The 19988-nt window shown below is 42.0% G+C and overlaps 1 protein-coding gene across 8 annotated transcripts in view; it reads left to right on the forward strand.

The window, feature by feature from the left end:
* Positions 1 to 226: 226 nt before the first annotated feature.
* PCGF3 (polycomb group ring finger 3) overlaps positions 227 to 19988 on the forward strand; it is a 51919-nt gene continuing 32157 nt past the window's right edge. For 3 of the 8 annotated variants that reach the window (XM_088658750.1, XM_088658754.1, XM_088658753.1), the window contains exon 1: positions 691 to 827. The gene's annotated coding sequence lies outside the window, so the exon portion shown is untranslated. Of the gene's footprint in view, positions 828 to 19988 lie in introns of all 8 variants that reach the window. The other 5 variants (XM_088658751.1, XM_060269229.2, XM_060269228.2 and 2 more) reach the window with 5 other exon arrangements.

The raw sequence follows: 19988 nt of genomic DNA on the forward strand, positions 1-19988 counted from the left end.
TTGCTATACTGTACTGTATGGCATTCTTGCAAGCGTGGAAAAGTGAGTGGCGGAGATGCGGGTGCCGTCAATATAGGGAGCCCCACTTCGGCTACCTGTAGCAACTGCGAGACACCCCCCCCCCCCGACGAAGCAAGGAGGGCACGAGCCCACGACCTGGGCCAGAAGCAGTAGCCCGTCGCCATGGGAACGGAAGGTGTGTGCACGCGCGCGCGATTGTATGTGCGTGGGGGGGCGTGTGCGTTAAAGGTCCTCGCGCCCTCCGACTCCCCCTCACGTGGGCGTTACCGCCCCTGCCAGGCCCCGCCCCCTTCCCCTCATCTCTCTCCGCCCCGCTCCCCTGCCGAATGTTGCCTGCCCAGGTCTGAGGGACTTGGTCGCCGACCGGCACCAGCCGCGCTGCTGCTGCTGCCGCCGCTGCTGCTGGTGGTGAGGCGGCGCGCTCGGGCCGGCCCGAGCGCGCATGCTCCGGGTCTCGCGGCGCCCCCGCTCGGGCGCGCTCGGCTCCGCTCGGCTATTTCCGCCTCTTTGTTGTACTAACTCCCGACCGGAATAATTCCCCCCCACCCCCATTCTAACCTTCTCCGGGTTCTGTTTTATATATATATATAGATAGATAGATACACATATACACACATCTATCTCCATATCTGCATATATATATATATATTGGGGGGGAAAAACACCCACCGCCGAGTGTCTGAGGGGAGCGGGCTCCCTCCCCCACCACCCCACCCGCGTGGCCGGCGCCGTCCTCGCTGCTGCTGCCGCTGCCGCTGCCGCCGCCGCTTCCTCCTCCTCCTCTTCCTCCTTCTCCCCCCGGCCAGGTCAGTGTCTTCTCTCCCTTCTCCTTTCTCGCCTCCTTTCAATGCCCGGAGTTACGGTGGAGGCCCCCGCCAAGGGCTGGCTCCCTCCCGCCTGTGGGCCAAAGGTGTTTTGGGGGGCGGGCGGGGGGCGCTCGCGAGGGGAGACCACCCCCCGCGCCCTCACCCCAGAAACATGCCTCGGGTGCCGGGGCCGCCCCCTACTTCCCTCGACAGGAAGGGGGTTGTTATTGGAGAGGGGGGCAGGTGGGGAGGGGGGGCAGGTGGATGTGCGAAAGGTGCGGGGGGCCAAAACCTCTTGCCCCCTCCTCTCAACACAGTGCTGGGATTTTGGGGTGTTTTTTTGGGGGGGTGTCTGTGTCAAGGGGAGGTGTTGGTTTATGAAAAAAGAGAGGGAATTGGGGAGGTGGGTTTGAAGGGTATGCGCGTCCTTAACTTTCTGTGACTGCAGCAAATGCCCTCAAGGGAAAGGGTGGTGGTGGTGGTCTTCCTGATTCAGAGTTGGAGACTTTCTCCTTCTACCCCACTCCGTGGCTCCCCGATAATTATAGCCCTCCTCCCCACAAATCATAAGCTTGTTTTAATAATAATAAGTCTTCTTCCCCATGGCGATTTGCCTCCCCACCCACCCCTCCAGAAGTGTAGGGGGTCCTTAGATCTTTCAGAAATGTCTAACTCCCCTTACACACACACACACACACACTCTCTCTCTCTTAAAAGGATTTAAATACCTCACATGGAAAAGCTACAGTTGATTTTATCTGCTTTCTCAACCCACCTCCCCGCCCCCAAGTTGTGCCAAGGAGTAGTCTCTGCTGGTGTGGTGACTAAAGGCTGGTTCACACCGGTGCCTTGCTTGTAGTATGGTGGTTCCCATTGCCCAAGTGCAGTTTAAACTGGAAGGCTGCCACATGGGTTTGATGGTGTAGAAAAAGACAAAAAAGGGAAAAGTGTGGTTTGCTGTGTTTTATTGGGGATTTCGCCCTGGCACAATTTAAGGTTACTGCATAGTTGTGAGTCTCTCAAGTTGATCTGCAAGAAGTCTGGGCTTGGGATCAGCAAGTAACTAACTTGAAGCTTGCCCATATCAGAGCAGCCTGGGCTCTCAAGGTGTTCATGGCCTCAGGTGTCTATGTGAGTGTTATTTGTTGTAATGAAGTATTGTTTTTGTTTGTTTTTGAATTCTCCACTCCACTATTTGATACTTCTGAGAGTGCTTCTTGATTTTGCCATTAAGGAAGTTCACGTCTAGCAATTTAGCCAAATGGTCTCACATAGTAAATAGTTTTAAGATCTCCTTTGATGGAAGCGATAGGAGAGGTGATCAAATCCATAGTTGAGATGAACTATCTATAGTGCTATTGATAACTAAAGAATTTTGTTTCAGAAATTATTTTGAGTGGCTCTGCTATTCTGGGATGGGTGCACTGTCAAAAAAAGTAGGAGATAGTGTGTTGTGAACTTGAGATCTGTGCTTCTAGTGATGGGGTGTAATTGAAGAAACACTTTTGTGGCTGGCTTGAAGTTCAGTTTAACTTGGATTTGTTAAAATCACTTTATCATGTTGGAATTTCAGTTTTGTAAATGCTGTGGGAATGTGATTCGGATTTGGTGATAAATAGATACATCTTCATAACTAATTACAAGTGGGCTCTAGATTTTCATATGCTCCACATAAATTGCCCTAAATCTTCCTACAAGAATTGGTATTTCTAGTTTAAAATGCTTGCTATTTTATTTAATAAATGCAATAGTGTGTGAAAATGCATGCTTTAAAGGTAAAGCTACACTTTTAAATATGACTCCATTTTTATACAGTAGCAGTGTTCAACTTTATATGTTATCCTTGATGTTATCCATATATATTTCTCCGTGTTATCTGATTATGTTTTCATAGTATGCGGTAGTATCTTTCTATGCATTCCTATGGTCCTGGGACGGTGTCTCAGGGGTTGAAGGATGGATTAGCTCTACCTGATGTCAGGTGGGGAGATCAGATGTCTGAGCCTCCTCTCTGATGCCCTGGCCCAACTGATGAGAGCTCTGACATGGAAAGGACCAAATAGGGGGGATTCTGGGAAGTTGCTGATACCCAAAAGATCCTAAGTCCTCCTGGTCTCCTGCTAAACCCCCAAACCCAGGAGAAAGCTAGACATGTTTCTGAGTGTGTCTGAACCTCTCCCTCTCTTTGAAAACAGTGGGAGGGAAATGAAAAAAGTCACATTTTTAAAAAGCTTGGAAGCAGATGGCATTCACTTCCACTCTGCCAGCAGAGCCTGGGGGGAGGGCATTGGATGATGCTGTTTTAACATCTTTGGTCCCTGCTCTTTTGCTGAGCTGCAGCCTAAAACTGTAATTCAGGCTTCCTGTTACCCCTGATTCAGAAGCTCTAACCTGTGATGACCTGTTTCACAAAGGTATTTATTGTGTAGAAGACATTACTGACACTTAAGAAGCTTTTTGCTAGGTCATAGCCAAACTTTACACCTTACTTAAATATACTGACAGCTGCTTCACATAACAGAAGCTGGTATGTGTTAACTTTTGAACATATCTGCTTCTTCTCCATAATGTTTGGGAACATTATGTGTGTGATTTTTCTCCATACATATATATCACTGAAGAACATGCACCTCTTTCTGTAATGGCTTGCAAAGTGATCTTAAGGCTGGTAAAATTTATCAAGGGTAGAAATGGAGCTGCAGGGATGCCAGAAGTCGCCTTACTCAAGGGTTTTCAAGTTTTCTACCGTTTCAATGTCAACATGTCTACTAGGGAGCCACTGTTAGTTTGCAAAAGATTCTGGGGCATGTTTGGTGTTAACAATCTGTTCTGCAAGAGCATTGGTTAGGGCTGTTGCTGTTGGGCTTCATCATAGTTCTCTGCGAACAGAGAATACTTCTTAGCAGAGGGTTCCATGTCTACACATTAGAGGGGAAGATTGGCAGTAGTGGGCAAGCTGTTTATTTAAGCAAACTGACCTGTCATTGCTGATCTTCTGATTAAAGAATCTCTGATAAGCCTGTGAAACCATTGATTTAATCTATATACGTAGTACTAATAGCCTACTTGCGCTTGCTTTGTGATAGAAAATATCAAAGTTCACTTTTGACCAATTTTACCCCAAATAGCCAAATCTTAATGTGAAAATACTTTCATCTTAGCATTGCAAGTCTTTAGCTAACTTCATTTTCAGGTACCATTTATGTGCCGGCGCCTGCATTATATACCTTTAGGTGCCAGTCAAAAACGTTCCTCTTCTGCCATGCCTTGGGCTGATAAACATCCAATACACTTTTAAATGTGTTGTGGGAAGGAGGATTATTGGTTTATTTTTGTTCTTGTTCTTACTATATATTTTGTGTTTTTTTATATTGTATTTTTATGTTGTGAGCTGGATGAAGGGAGATATACAAATTTAATAAATAAAGAAATAGTTGCTTGAAATAGAGCTGTTTGATATTAGCCATGGCAGTCTGGGCTTTGGAGTGGCAAGTGGCTCATATAGATTTAATACAAAGAACTTCATGTCTTCAACGAGTGAAATTAAAAGTACAAGTCTTAAGCACACCCGTACATTGCATGCTTGGAAATGTGATTGTCATGCTGGTTTTTGTTACGTTCAAGCACTTCAGTTCTGTGTAGCTGTGATTGGTGCAGAAAGTGGCTTGGACCGATGCAGCCTTAGTAACATCCATCCTAGGTGAGGGAAGTAGGGCAGGTCTGTCTTGTAACATTGCCTGTCAGCCGAACTCCCATTACAGCCAGTTACTATCATATTTCAGGCACTCAGGCTTATTCAGCTATAGCTGGCTCTGTGGTAGCCCCAAAGGTAGGCAGGGACTGTGCGAATAAAATCTTCTGAATTTTATATTCAGCCCACCTCTGCTGTGGTCCAGATTCAACCACATTTCACTCGTGAAAGGCATTTGCATGAAGATGCTGCATAGTGTCTTAAGGAATGGTTGGTTAGTTGTTGTTAGGCTGCCCCTCTGCCGCAGTGTCTTGGATTGGTCAACAGCAGCCAGTGGCCAAACTCCTTGGGTGTAAAGTCTTGCCCAGGCATCCCCAAACTTCGGCCCTCCAGATGTTTTGGACTACAATTCCCATCCTCCCCGATCACTGGTCCTGTTAGCTAGGGATCATGGGAGTTGTAGGCCAAAACATCTGGAGGGCTGCAGTTTGGGGATGCCTGGTCTTGCCGGTGCCACCAAATTCTACCTGATATTGAAGCTGTTTGCCAGAGCTCAGTTATTCATAGGACTGGGCTGCAAGGCACTCCTTTTCTGTGAAGCAGGTTGGTTTATTGTGAGAATATTGTGACATTAAAACGAAAAAGTTTTTGGCTTGAATAGAAATATTGAAGAATGCCCTGACTTGTTTTTTTTTTAATGATCGAGTGAAGAAAGTAAGCATATTTATTCACCCCCCCCCCAAATTCTGAGTAAGACAGGTTTTCCAGCCATTACACGTAACAAGTAAATTTAAAAATGAGTGCTGTTTCCCATGTGCGCACAATACAAATACTTTTGTACATGTATATGAACACCCCATAGCAGAGCAGCTCTCCTGATAGAACACCCCCCCCCATTTCATATAACTTTCCCCATTCCAACAAGTGATCTTAGCACCGCTTTCCCAGCAATTCTCTGTTGATGGAATAATTTAAGCCATCAGCAGAATGAAGTGGTAAAACTTCCTTCTGGCTTGCGCCTTCATTCTTCAAATAAACTGAGAGAAAAGTAGAGTATAAGTAGAACAAATGTTGTCATCTCACCAGGTATATTCAGAAAACAGGAGTCACATCAAATGTGAGAAATTTTCTACGTGGGAAACATTTCCAAATATGAAACAACATGCAACTGTCATGCATGGACTCCTGTCAGTTCCCTAGCTTGATGGATCAACTTGAAGTACAGTGTGTGTGGCTGTATGTGCAACGTGTAGTTTTGCACACAGTAGAGTTTTCTTGTACTTTTGAACTTGTTTGCAGAGTGAGTTACCAAAAAGGTTTGACACTGTTTGATCAACTTCATAGTTATATATGCTACAAATGTGAGTAGTGAAATATACCCAGTAGGCATTCTATTTCCAGGATTGAAGTGCTTCTCATGTAGGACTCTAATCCTGTTTGTAGTGGCCTTGAGCTTTTAGCGCTTTCATGGATTGTCAACCTTTTTGGCAATAGTGTGGCAAGTCAAATGGTACCACTCAAAGCACATATACAGCCTCCCTCCCATGTACCTTGAGATGCTGCTGCCTCTACTGATCTTGGGAGCTGGCAGAAGTGACTCCGTTTTTATCTTTTTATTAGTTTAGATATTAATCAAAAATATATGTGCCACAGCTGGTTGCATGGGAGGACTTGCTCCTATCCAAGAGTGCCACAGTTCCAAGCTGATCATGCCACTCCGCAAATTGACTACCAATGGGTTAGTCACAATAAAGGACAAGGAAACTTCAGTGATAAATTACTGAGTATGCTGTATGTTACCTGAACTTTTATAATGATGTTGTGTGTCAGTGACTATAAAGTACGGATGAGCAGCCAAGGTCAGCCAGACTAGTCTCAGAGGTGAAAGAGAAGAACCCGTTACTCTTGGCAGTGGACTTTGGTTTAGAGCAGTGTTTTCCCAAACTTGGATCTCCAACTGTTTTCAGGCTGCAATTTCCCCTATCCCTGACCACTGGTTTTGCTAGCTAGGGTGATGGGAGTTGTAGTTCAAAAACAGCTGGAGACCCGAGTTAGGGAAACACTTGTTTAGAGAGTTATTGCCCTCAAGGCGCTTTCTCAGGGTGGTTCTGTGTAAACATAAACGCTGAGGGCTGTAAAACCTACCAAGAATGAAACTGCTGTACCTGTTAAATGCACTTGAAAGCCTTCTACTGTTACACCACGTTTGAAGACACATCCTTCAAACCAAACACCCTCCGACATTTTGCTGTTCTTAAGAGTCATCAGACAGTCTCATGCATACAAATGCCTGACCTTCTATCTGCTGCTGTGCCAAAGCTGTGCAATTGTTTCTATTTACGTGTGTCTGATAGTGTGAAATCTGGAGTCATGTACTCCAAATCTGAATGCTTCAGCCCACATTGGGAGCTGTGAATAGAAGGACTCTGAAGTAGAAACGGATGCCAAGGGTATTGACGAATTAGTAAGATGCAGTTTTTGAGTGTATGGGTTGGTCAATACTGTATGTTCTTAGTACTTTCCAGAGGTGGGAGGGATTCATGGAAAGCTACCCTAAGGGCTTGATTCAAAACCTATGTATAGTGCTTGAGGCTGAAATATACAGTAGTCTTCTTTATTCCTCTTTGGCCTGAAAATGGCTGCCTTTCTGTGTGCCACAGCAACATTGATGTTGACCATATCTGCACCCCAGTAATCTACTTCCAAGTTGTCAGCCTTTAGGGGGGGAAATACCCCCCCAAAACCCATAAAGCACTGCTTGATGGAGGCTCACTTGGCAAATCACATTCTAAAATCAAATACAAAAAAAAATTGGCAATTTTTTCTGTTGCAGCTACTTTTAACACCCATTGCTCAATCCTAGGATCAGAAATATTTAATTTGGGTGAGTAGCTTGCCTTATATGCATATGCATGGGTTCATATCAGGTCAATTGGTAAAACCAAGCAGAGCATTCTGTTTTATCTACTTATTAATAGCAGTGATTCAGAACTAATGCAAACTGCTCTTTCATCTTTGGGAAAGTGTCACTTTTCAGCTCAAAAACATTTTGATCCGCAACAGTTAAAATTTTTGGTTGCCCAGATAAGATCTCTGAATACACTATAGAAACCTACATGTTTTAAGTGCATTGTTCAGTTTGATTAATTCTTCGAAGGTATGAATGCTACTTTTTGAGTAACTTGCTGCTGATCATTTAACATGTGCCAGTGTTTTTGGAGGGTTAGGTGGTTTTTTTATTCAGGGTTAGGTGGTTTTACCCACATGCAAGTGGCAGATATGTTAATTGATCCCAAACTTCAGGATTGAAAAAGTGTTATGTGTGTAAACAAAGCTATTGTATTCTCCAGAGATGCTACAGGATACAAAAAAAATAAAGTAAGTACTCAGTGATAGACATTTGAGTTTGATATGTCCTAGCAAGCAACAGGTGGTGTTAGTTGTTATAGCCCTATGATAGTGTGAATGCTGAAATGTTGCACTCTGAAAAGATGCTAATTGATGATGTACCCACATACACCTTCGATTACATATGGCATTGTTTGTATTGTTGGTGCTTAGTTTGCACATTTATCTTTTAAAGATGGTTTGGCTGGTGGAAAGATTTGGTGTCTATTCATGAGGTAGACCCAGTATGGAAAAGGTGTATGCTTAGGTCCAGCATGAGATAATTTGGATTGCTTGTAGGCAGTGTTTGAAATTCACCAGGCACCAGGTGCATTTTGCACCTGGCTATTGGCCACTTGCGATCAAGTGAAGATGCCCTGCCACCAGGATGGCGCCTGATGTCTCCACTATCTGGAGGTGCATACCTGGGGATCCTTGGATCTTGCCTGTTTTCACACACTAAAAACACATCCTGTAGAAGTCTGTGATATTTTATCTGCACAATCAAAACGAATTTTAAGAACCAAAAAGTTGTATTGAAAAATTCGACTTTCGAGCCCTCTGACCCCAAAATGAGAACTAGACATTCGTTTTGGCAATTGGCACCTAGCTTATATATCTGAGTTTATAACACTGCTCTTAGAATACACTTTACTGGAAAATTGTCTTGCACAAGGCTCATTAAGTGATTAAAATAAATGGCAGCTACACAGGAGAGCTTCCTGGTGGGTGCAAGGCCATTTGCAAGCCTTTTGTTTCTTGAAGCCTCAATCTCTGCAGGAGAGTAAGGCCTCTCTTTTTTTCCCTGGACAAACTGAATATTTCTTTTTAAAATCAGCTTTAAACCTGTGCTTTGTTTTTATTTCTGCCACCTCCCCCCCCCAGGAGCGCAAGGTTGCACACATTGTTCTCCCCCTCCTCATTTAATCTAGACAACAACATTGTCCGCAGAGTAGGTTAGGCTGAGGGGCAGTGATTGGCCCAAGGTCACCCTGTGAGCTTCATGGCCAGATGGGGGATTTGAACCCTGGTCTCCCAGGTCCTAGTCTGACACTCTAACCACTATACCATGCAGGAGTAAGCCTCATGGAGTTCAGTGGGGCTTATTTTCAAGTTAGTGGATGTAGGATTGCAGCCTTAAGAATGTAAAAAGAACCCTGCTGGATAAGACGAAAGGGCTATCTAGTCCAGTATTCTGTTCTCATAGTGGCCAACTAAATGCCACAAGCTGGAATTTAAGTACACTAGAACTTTCCATTTGTGTCCAAATTTTAAATCAGGGGGTCAGTTTCTTATAAACTTCTTAAGTGGCTTGCTTAAGTTGGTGTTGCATCAATTATATATGTAATTTTGGAAACAATAATTCATAGTATGTATTCCTGGCATATGTGAGCATGGCTCGAATGCCATTTCCAGGGGGTCTCCCATCCAAGCAACTTACGAGCTATAGAACTGCGCCATGTGCCTTCAAACCATCACCATTCCAGAATACAGCATTTGTCTGAAAGCGCTATTACAACCTTCAATTTCTTTATTCTCTCATTCCTTATCAGTTTAATATAAGATTCTTGTTCACTTTCTGCCATTTAATAATTGGCCAGATTGTATTGCCTTCTTGCTAAACAAGGATGACTGTGAACCGAATTAATCCTTTGTGAAACAGCTAGGTTTTTACAAACCTGGACAATTGCTTAGCATTGTTCTGTGGTGATTAACATCAAGGGAGAAATGAGCTTTTTAGAAAGCAGGCTGCCTGGAGCAGCTCCATTTAATGAGGGTGTAGCTAAATTAGGATGATTTTTGTCTTCTGAAAATATCTTTACACTCTCAGGAATTCTGGATTTATGCTAGTTTACCATCTTTCTAATGCATTTTACTAGTGGAAGCCTAATTTTTAGGTCTACTGTTCAGCTTTTTTAGATGGAAAGTAGGAGAAGTTCTGCAGTAGTTCCCCTCTTACCTAGGGGTTCTCTGAGCTGGAACCACACATTCATGCCATGACCCCACAGTCCAGCAGATACCAAGGCACCAAGTCGGAGGCTAGCGTAAGATCAGGTTCCTGACTAGGAGCCTCATGCTGTGAATGATGGTACGCAGTGCAATTTTTTTAAGAAAAAGAGTTGTGTGAACTCCTCCCTTTTTCTCACAATGGCAATAGCGGCTACCTGAGAGGTGCCGGAACTGTGTTCCGGTGAGTTCCAGCTGAAGAAAAGCCCTGGCAGTACTCTTGAACCAGAGGGTGGTGTTACAGCACCAGAGTCCATAGAACAGGATCCCTCAACCAGAGGAACATGATACTGCCTCCCACAGTATCTTGCCATTTCAAGGTGAAGGTAACACACCATAGAATGCAAAAGTGCCTGTCTGGAAGGCTAGCCCTTTAAGAAAGCCCCAGTTTACTTAGATTTGAGTCAGAAACCTGGATGCCTGCTTGCCAAACACAAGCTTCATTCAGTATTTTGCGTAAAAAAGTAAAATAGGCTGATGGGTCCTCTCTACCGCCAAATCTAACAATTCTCTAGTTTCTGCTAATTGTTTTTTCAGGTCCTATTAGATATCTAAAACACCAGTTAAATAAGCCAATTTGTATAATGAACGATTCCTGTGGGTTCTTCAGATAATTTAAACAGAATATTTGAAACATGGAGTGAATATCTTTATAAATGTGCCAACCATGTATTTGATTTGGCAGCAAATAATGTGGCACGCTAACAGTAACTCTGCACAATAGCACTTCAAATCTCAGTGTTTTTAACACGTTCCTAATTAGGTGTGAAGTGATGTGAAGTGATCGAAGGTTGATAGCATCGCAGTGGTTGAAGCGCATTCAGATTTTCTACTAACACAGTTTATTGGGTTGGTAGTCAACTAATACTGGATATTAATCTGGATCGACAGTTTGTGAATCAAGGTTTCACTTACATTATGAAAAAGCTAACAATCCATATTTGAAGGGTGCCAGAGTCTTTCACCCAGAATCTGAGCCAGTAAATGTTGCCTGAGAAAAAAATGGTCCTAGGATTGAGGCAGAACTAAATGTCATGCCAAACATAGGTTGCTGCTAAATACACAGAGTCTGTGACAAGTTCACCCTCCTCTTCTCAATAATATTATATTTAAGAATATACAAATTTCCAGTTTGCACAGCTATGTACAATAAACAGAATGTATAAAAGATATAAATATATGCACAGCAGTTTAAAAACAAATCTTTAAAAGATACATTTTTGGTAATTGCTTAATATAGATTTACTTACAGAAGCATATTATGTTATGTATTCTTCTTCTTGCCCCATTTCCAGGCACCCAATATTGTTGAGAGGCGGTAGAGGAATGCACAGTGTGATGTCATTCTGTCATGTATTTCCTTAAGATATTAAGGGGAGATAAGGGAAAATACCCATTTCATTGTCTTACATCTGATTCTGCCCTTCCATTGTGATCTGTACATGTCTACTCAGAAGTAAGTTCCTCTTTTTTCAGTGGGACTTACTCCCTTGCTAGGGTGTTTAGGATTGCAGCCTTTTAAATCTGGTTTTCATACTAGGCCAGAGCCCGAAGAACCATTGTACATTTTGTATCTCATCAATATGGCTAGGAGCACTCTTTTTGTTCAGCCTCTAGGATTGTTGCTTTTTCTCTTAAAAGAAGAGTTTTGCACTTGCACTGGAAGCAGAAATTCAACTTGTGAAAATTTCCTGGCAAATTGTTGCAGTGATGGGAAAAAGCTGTGCCTGTTGAATTTCTGTTTGCCATGAAGCAGTTAAAAGGACAAAGATCCTCTTGTCAAGAAAGAGAGAGTGATAATCCTGAAGACTAAACGGATCATAGAAAAAACAAAAACAAAAGATCTTAACATCTCTCAACCTATTTCAGAATAATAATAAAAATAATAAAAATAATAAAATTTATTATTATTGGTACCCCGCCCATCCGGCCAGGTTTCCCCAGCTACTCTGGGCGGCTTTCAACAAAGATTAAAATACATTAAAATGCCACACATTAAAAACTTCCCTAAATAGGGCTGCCTTCAGATGTTTTCTAAATGTCAGGTAGTTGTTTATCTCTTTGACATCTGATGGGAGGACATTCCACAGGGCAGGTGCCACTACCAAGAAAGCCCTCCCATCAGATGTCAACCTTTGGTGAGGCAGGTGGGGACACTTTTGCATCTTCTGTCTCTTCAGTTTGTTGATGAACAGAAAGAGCAAAGGATTATGAAGCAAAAGTGGGCGATTGGGTGTGGGAAGGAGATCACTCAGAGAGGGATGGGAGAAGCGTGGCTGGCTCACATCTCTGGTTTGTAGAGGATTCAGAGAGGTTTTCACTGCACTAGGTGAGGAGCCACAATACAGGAAAACATCCTTGAGGGTGAAAGTAGGGAACACTGTGAAGCCCCGACAGTTAAAGACAACTGCACATTTTGCGCAGAAGTTGATCTTGTTGTGGTTACATTGGTGTTTCCTGCAGCAAACATGTAGAAGGCTAAATGTCAGATGTGAATCCTTGTTTACCTATAGCAAAGTGATTTGTCACATAAATATTAATTTAGACATTTCATTTGAAGTTGACAAGTCAACTAGATGTTGAACATACAACCTTTCCCCCTTGCTCCTGAGGAAAATGAAAGAGAAAAATTCGCACATTCCCCCACTGGGTATTAGGCAGCCTGATACCCATGTTCTAAATGCATTATATTAATTTCAATATCATTTCTGTGATAAGTTTTCAGACTAGATACATGTAACCCACTTCTCTCAATTTTAGTCAACTAGCACTGATTAGGAAGTTGCGAGTGCTGATTTCAACAGCTTCCCCCCCCCCCCCCATAGCCTTGCATATAAGTCTATGAAGTTATGAATCTGCATACATTTTTACTAGGTATATAGGTATACTATACCTATACCTCAATGCCTCAATATACACGTTTCTTTAACTTTGTCACCTAGAGGTTATTCCTACCGTGTTTCTCATATTATAAGACATGTCTTATATTTATTTTTTCCTCAAAAAAACACACTATGGCTTATTTTCAAGGGATGTCTTATTTTTTTCCTCCTCCTTGCCGTGGCCGGCATTGCTGCTGCGCCTATCACTATGTCTTATTTTCGGGGTATGGCTTATATTCCTTGAATGCTTAAAAATCCTGCTATGGCTTATTTTATGGGTATGTCTTAAAATATGAGAAACAGGGTAGTTGTCATCACGTGGATAGTTGAGTGGTTATTGTTAAGTTTTTCAGACTCTCATCAAATGGTTTTTCACCGAAGTTACCCCCCCCCCCCGGGATACTGAGAATGAAAACTTTTTTGCTGCAGAGGAACTTCATTAAACCCGAAATATGGGATCCCCTCCAAACCTGTGCCACAGTTTTGCAGTTGTTTTGCAGGGTTTTGCAGAGCAAACCTCACGTTTTGCAGCCCCCCCCTGTCAAACTGAGTAGTCAAACTGGGGTTTGTCGTTAACCCCCCCAAAAAAACAACCCCTGCGGAGGAGCTGCTTGCCAAGGGGGGCTGAGTTTTTTTGTCTTCTCCCCCTAGGAGATTGAGAGAAGGAATGGTGAAGAGGTTGAGAGGGATAGCCAAGAGTTTTTGAGGAAAAGATACTGAGGAGATGGCAGAGATAGTGAACAAAAATGAACTACCTTCAGATGACAGGAAGAGCAGTCTTCTGGCCTGACTCCGCTTTAATCCAGCCACAGTTTATTGCCAGGGGAGTGACTGAGACTGGGGCCTCTAGCTGCCTTCCAGCCCAGACTGTAAGATCAGACAGGTCTGAGAAACCCCAATTGCTCATCTGTGGATAACTGATTTACTAGATTCTGAGCCTTCTCGTGTTTTGTTTAGCGACGTGTATATTTATCTGAAATGTTCCTCTTTTGTATTTCTCCCACTCCAAATTCAGTCAATTTGCCTATAAGCTGTGATGTCAGTTTTCTGGAACATTTTGAATTGGTATTTTTCCTTAAATTCCTCCCCCACCCCCAATTACGGTAAGTTACAATGGAATTTTTTTTGATGCCCCAAGAGAGCGATCTTATTTAGCATGCTTATTTTATTTGTATTTAGTAAATAAAGCTAAAAACTTTGAAATTGCCAAGCTTACCTAATATTTATTTGCAGTTGGCACCATTCATTGTTTCGGTGGAAAAAATAAACACTGGAGAACCTTCCACCCTACAAGTTCTCCTTGTAATTCTGTTGGCAACTTAATCAAAGGCTGTGACATTTATCCCCCTTCATCCATCCCATTTCAGTTAAACAACAACAACCAGTAAGCCTAGGATTCCTAGTAAAAGAAGTTGCCAGTATGGAAAGTGGGGTTAACAAATGTTGCATGTATAAAATACATTTTTGCTAAGAGTAGTAGAAATATCCAGACCACTTACATTTTATTCTGCAACCTAAAACAACTTTACACAGGAAGCAACTATTGTTTATGTTTTTCTAACTTCAGGGTTACACGTTACTGTAATGTAATTTAAGTAGGCCTACCTTTGACAATTTGGAAGCTTCACCCGGCGCAAAACCCCCCAGCTGGTGTATGTTTCTTTTTTGTTTTGTTTTCAATTTTCATTGAAGGTGTCTCACATCACTTCTAGGGACTAAGTTTCTGTCTCAAAATGAAATTCAGGTAAAATCATAGCTAAAAAACAAGTTTGGAGTGACACAGTTTGAACACTGCCATTTCGATGGTAGAATGGGGAGACTTTGTACTGCCACATCTGTGTGGAGTAAACCTTATTTGCCTGGCATTAAAGCATGACCCAAATGATCATGTTCAGTTGAATATGGAAAGTGCCAAGATAACTGCGTTAGGGCTAGAAATCCTTGGGTAGAATCTTACTCAGTTTTTTCAGTATGCAAGTTGACCTTGCTGGTTTCGTTGTAAGATTTAGCGACGTCTAAGTTTGGCTGCTTTTGAAGTTTTCACTGAGGCTTGTTTAATCTAAGGGATTTCCCCTGTGAAGCCATTATTCTGTCCTAATGCCATTATTCTTGTAGAATTGTTAGTACTACATATTCAGTATTGGGACTTTACTAAAAAGCTGAAATTGTAAAAGTTGAAAAAAGAGGGCTTTGGGACATTTGTAAAACGTTTACTATCTTAATTAATTAATTAATTAATTAATGTATTTAATTAAATTTAGTTACATTTTAACCAGATTAAGAGTTGATTTATGGCATCCTAAAATGCCTGCAATGAGTTTCAAATGTTCATTAGTCTATGTTCCAGCTAAACTTACAGGTGGGGATTCTCAAACTTATGGGGACATTGTGGAATTTTGAAATAGTGCCAAGAAATACTGACTTCTTCTCTAGATTTCCACCCCCCCTGCTCCCACACTACACTGCTTTTCCATTTAGTAAAAGTCAGCTACAACAGAATTAAAACAGATCTTCTTGAATTTGCATGATTTAAATAGAGAAAGGGCTCCCATTCGTTCACACTTTCCACAGGATCTGGGTAAAAGTCTGTTCCACTAAAATCAGAAAACAGATCTTATTACATGGTTTTTAAAATGAGATCCACCCAGGACCATGATCAAATGAGATTTTACATCGGTGTCTATAGACTGCATGCATGCTAAAAATCATGGATCCAGCACTTGCCAGCAGTTACATGACACATACAGAAAGATGAACCCACGACATGGATCCTGATGAATTATCATGATTTTTAGATGATATGTCAATAAAACCATCATGTCACATAATATATCTGAGGTTACCTATGATTTGCCTGAGGTATGGGGAGAAACTTTTGTAAAAATCATAAGCATCCAAAAAAATTATGCCCCTAATTCAGGGGTTCCCAAACTAAGGCCTGGAGGCCGGATGCGGCCCAATCACCTTCTCAATCCGGCCCGCAGACGGTCTGGGAATCAGCATGTTTTTACATGCGTAGAATGTGGCCTTTTATTTAAAATGCATCTCTGGGTTATTTGTGGGGCTTAGGAATTCGTTCATTTTTTTTTTCCAAAATATAGTCCGGTCCCCCACAAGGTCTGAGGGACAGTGGACCGGCCCCCTGCTGAAAAAGTTTGCTGACCCCTGCTCTAATTCATGTTTTTTTGCCATTTTACAACCCATTCACTCAGTTTGGAGAGTTCCCTTTGGAGCTCTTCACAATCTCTCTTTGTTGTAGTGACCATCAGCAAACTTGGCCGCCTCACTGCTAACTCTATAAATTGTTATGAACTCATTAGAAAGCTCAGTTCCCAATGCTGATCCTAGAGGGACTCTATTTTCTATACCTTCATTCAGAAAACTGTTCATTTATCCCTACTCTTTGCCTCCTGCAACTTAATCAATTCCTGTAAGAGGGCCTAAACCTCTTATACCTTGGCTGTTAAGTTTATTCAGGAGTCTTTGGTGAGGTACTTTGTTGAAAGCTTTTTGAAGCTCCACGTACACTATGTCAACCAGATCACTTCTATCTATATGCTTTTGTTGACACTCTCAAATAACTCTAAAATAGAAAAATAGAAAAATTCCTTCAGTAGCACCTTAAAGACCAACTAAGTTTATATTTTGGTATGAGCTTTCGTGTGCATGCACACTTCTTCAGATACACTCTGAAAGCTCATACCAAAATATAAACTTAGTTGGTCTTTAAGGTGCTACTGAAGGAATTTTTTTATTTTGCTTCGACTCAGACCAACACGGCTACCTACCTGTAACTAACTCTAAAATAGGTTCATGATACGTTGAATGTTCTCCATAGCAGGTGCTTTACCACTGAGTGTGTGTGAGAGCTCCCAAGTGTGAGTAGGTGTGGCACTTGGAGGAAGGGCTAGTACATTTTTGGGGTTGCGCTTCTGCAAGGTTACTTGAGAGCTAGTGTCAGATTTCTTAATTTAGGCAGCTTGAGCAAAAGGCTTATGTGGCAATGCTTCCTATATTTTGTCAGCTTCAAGAAACTGAGGACACTTGACAGCTTCCTCTTTCTTTATACTTTTATTTTATTTATACTTATAGAGCAAACTGCTTAGCTTTTAATTTCATTTGAACACATCTTCAGACTTTCCCATTTATTTATTGGTCCCTGTGACAAGGCTGCATTAAGTGCCCACCTACGGTACTTCCAGGGTGTCTGGGGCTGCATTTGGTGAGCTAGTTCTGTGTAGGGATCTCAACCACAACTTGTGTTGATTTGGAAGACTGATAAGTGAAATGATGTCTCTGACCACTGCATGGCAGATAGACAGCTTGGCACTAGTCTTCGGTAAGCTTATGTTCAGGTAGGCGAAATTGATATGAGAGCAACCCTTAAAGGGACAGGCCTTAATTAGAACCAAAGATGGCGTATTGGTTTCATGGCATCCTGCCCCCCCTGCATTACCCAGTGAGATATTTGTACAGAATATTTTGGATACGTTTTGGGATCTCATAGAATTGTAGAATCATAGAATTGTAGAGGATCATCTAGTCCAACCCTCTGCAATGCAGGAATAGGCAGCTGTCCCATACAGGGACTGCATTTGCAACCTTGGCGTTATCAGCACCAAGCTCTAACCAACTGAGCTGTCCTCAACATTATTTTTATTGTCTGTGCCTCTGATGTGTTGTTCAAAATTTACAGAATAATATGGATGAAATGCTGGCCCCTGCACTGATTCAGAAGAGATTTCAGTCTAAATGTGGGGACATGCAGGAAAGAGATGCAGGAGGTGGCAGGGGGAACGAGGGCTGAGTGCGAATGAAATGCAGTTAGAGGTGCTTAGGTTTTATTTCACTAGGGATTAGGATTTAGGAGCAACAGAAGAGTGGAGTTTGAGGAGGCCCTGAGGAGGAGCAGCATGCAGATGTAACTTGTGTTTTAATGTATTGGATATTTGATGTTAGCTGCCCTGAGCCCAGTCTTGGCCGGGGAGGGCGGGATATAAATAAAAACTTACTTACTTACTTACTTACTTACTTACTTACTTACTTACTTGTGCAACTACATTCTAGGCATTAGGGGCAGCAAAGGGGGAATAGGCAGAGTTTAAATGCTGAGAAGTCAGCATATGAAACAGCTAATGGTTGGGGGAATAGCTTAGAAAAATGAAACAAAGCATCGTCCCAGTGAATTAAAAATACAAATCCTGCTCCTACTTCTCTTCCAAAGTTCTAACTTAATGGTTTGCTGGTTCAAAAACCAAACAAAACACTGACTGGGAATCCCCACCCAACACTAAAAGTTTCCAGTTGTAGAATATTAATAACCAGCTTAATACTGAGTCTGCATGAGTCAGTACTTTATTTTTTCATAGCTTAAAAGCATGCCTTGCATATTTTCATGCAAATGAAAGAAATCATGTTTTTAAAGGCTGTATAAAAAGCTTTTTTGGTATATTTGCCTTTAAAAACAAAAACTATCCAGTTATATTTCAAGTTGTTTCTGTAGGAAGTGTGAAGTGGGCATTTAGAGACAGTTCCTTTTTTAAAAATAATTTTATTAAGTTTTTAAAACAAAATTTAACATATTCAAAAAACTCAAATTACATTTTACATAATATACTCAATATACCCCCCCTCCTCCGAGACTTCCCCCAACTTCCCTTTCTGGTTCAGAATGTATTATTTTTGTTCTGCATATAGTTTTATATCCCTTCTGTGATAATAAACTTATTTCTTAATCTGTAGGCTACTTAGTCTCTTAGACCTTATTTGTATTTACTATTTGTATTTGTCCATTGTAAGCGTATTACTCGAATCCTACAAGTGAGTTCATTTCAGTATGTATGTACCGTATATCTTAAAAGGTTCCCAATCCTTTTTGAAGTCATTATTGTCTTTGTCTGTAAGTCTCTCAGTTAGCTTCGCCATTTCCGCGTAGATTTTCGAGACAGTTTCAAATGCTGAAGAAATTTAAAGGTCTGTTCTTGAGAAGCCTGCAACTGGGCATTATTATCCAAGCTTGAACTTACTGTACTCCAAATTAGGGCTTCGAGTGTTTTCTCTCTCCACTGGAAGGCAACTTTCTACTGTTGGGAAGTCACAGCCTGTACTATACAGTAACTGCAAAGTTCAAAACAGATAAAACTTCTCTTCTCAAGGCAAGGATGGTTGGTTTGGTCAGGTGTGGGGAACCTTTGAATCTTCAGATGTTCCTGATCTACAACTCCTATCTGTCCCAGCAAGTATGGCTCATGGCCAGGGATGGTGGGAGTTGTAGTTGAGCAACATCTGGTGGTGGTGGGGGGGGGGCAAATGCCAAGCTACCCTCTAATGCTGTACTGTGTTCATGCACAGCACCTTTTTTGTATCATAGGTTGTTGCTACTATTAAGAGTAATTAGAAGCCCAAACTTGCCACATCATTTTCTAAAATGCTAATTTAGCAGGGAGCAGAGTCACTGAAATCATATTTCATGATTACTGTATTAGTGACTCATCATCCAGTTTGGGCATTCTTTATGCTCAGAATCAGTTTGCCAGAGGTTTGCCAGAATCAGTTTGCCAGAGCCCTTTATTTTCGGGGCTTTAAGGAATTTAACGAGGACTAAAAGGGGCGAAATGCAGTTAACCCTGGCTACATGGGTTCATGTGCTGACAGGGCTATCAACTTCTGATTTTAAAAAATGTGGGCACATTGATCGGTCCAAGCAAGTCAGTGGAAAGAAGTAGAAGCAAAAGTTGTAGCAGCAGCTGGAATGCCAGGAGGAATGAGGTGAAGACATGGAACTGCCCTGAGAACTCTGAGTATAAGGCGGTATACAAATTCAATAATTTGTTTATTTATTTTTAAAAATTGAACACTGCCACCCACTCCACTGCCTCCCTTTTGCCTCTGCACTGAGTAGAACAGAGTTGGGGAGACATTCTGGAGATATTTTGGGAGGGAGTCAGTTAAGTTTTATTGTTTACTAACTGGCCTTGCCACGCGTTGCTGTGGCATTGTTTGTTAAATGGCGGATCAGAGTCCCCCTTCAGATTCCCCAGACCATCAGAGTCCCCCGTGTTATGTTTAGATAGGGGCATACCTGTGTCTCCCCACACTCTGTAGCGACCCATCCGAGGGAAGGTCTTAGTTATCCCTTTCACCTATTGACAGACTCCCCCCCCATCCCAATCAGGGAAGGACTTAACTATCTGT

This window comes from Zootoca vivipara, chromosome 15, assembly GCF_965207765.1.
Source record: "Zootoca vivipara chromosome 15, rZooViv2.hap1.1, whole genome shotgun sequence".
Classification (NCBI taxonomy): domain Eukaryota; kingdom Metazoa; phylum Chordata; class Lepidosauria; order Squamata; family Lacertidae; genus Zootoca; species Zootoca vivipara.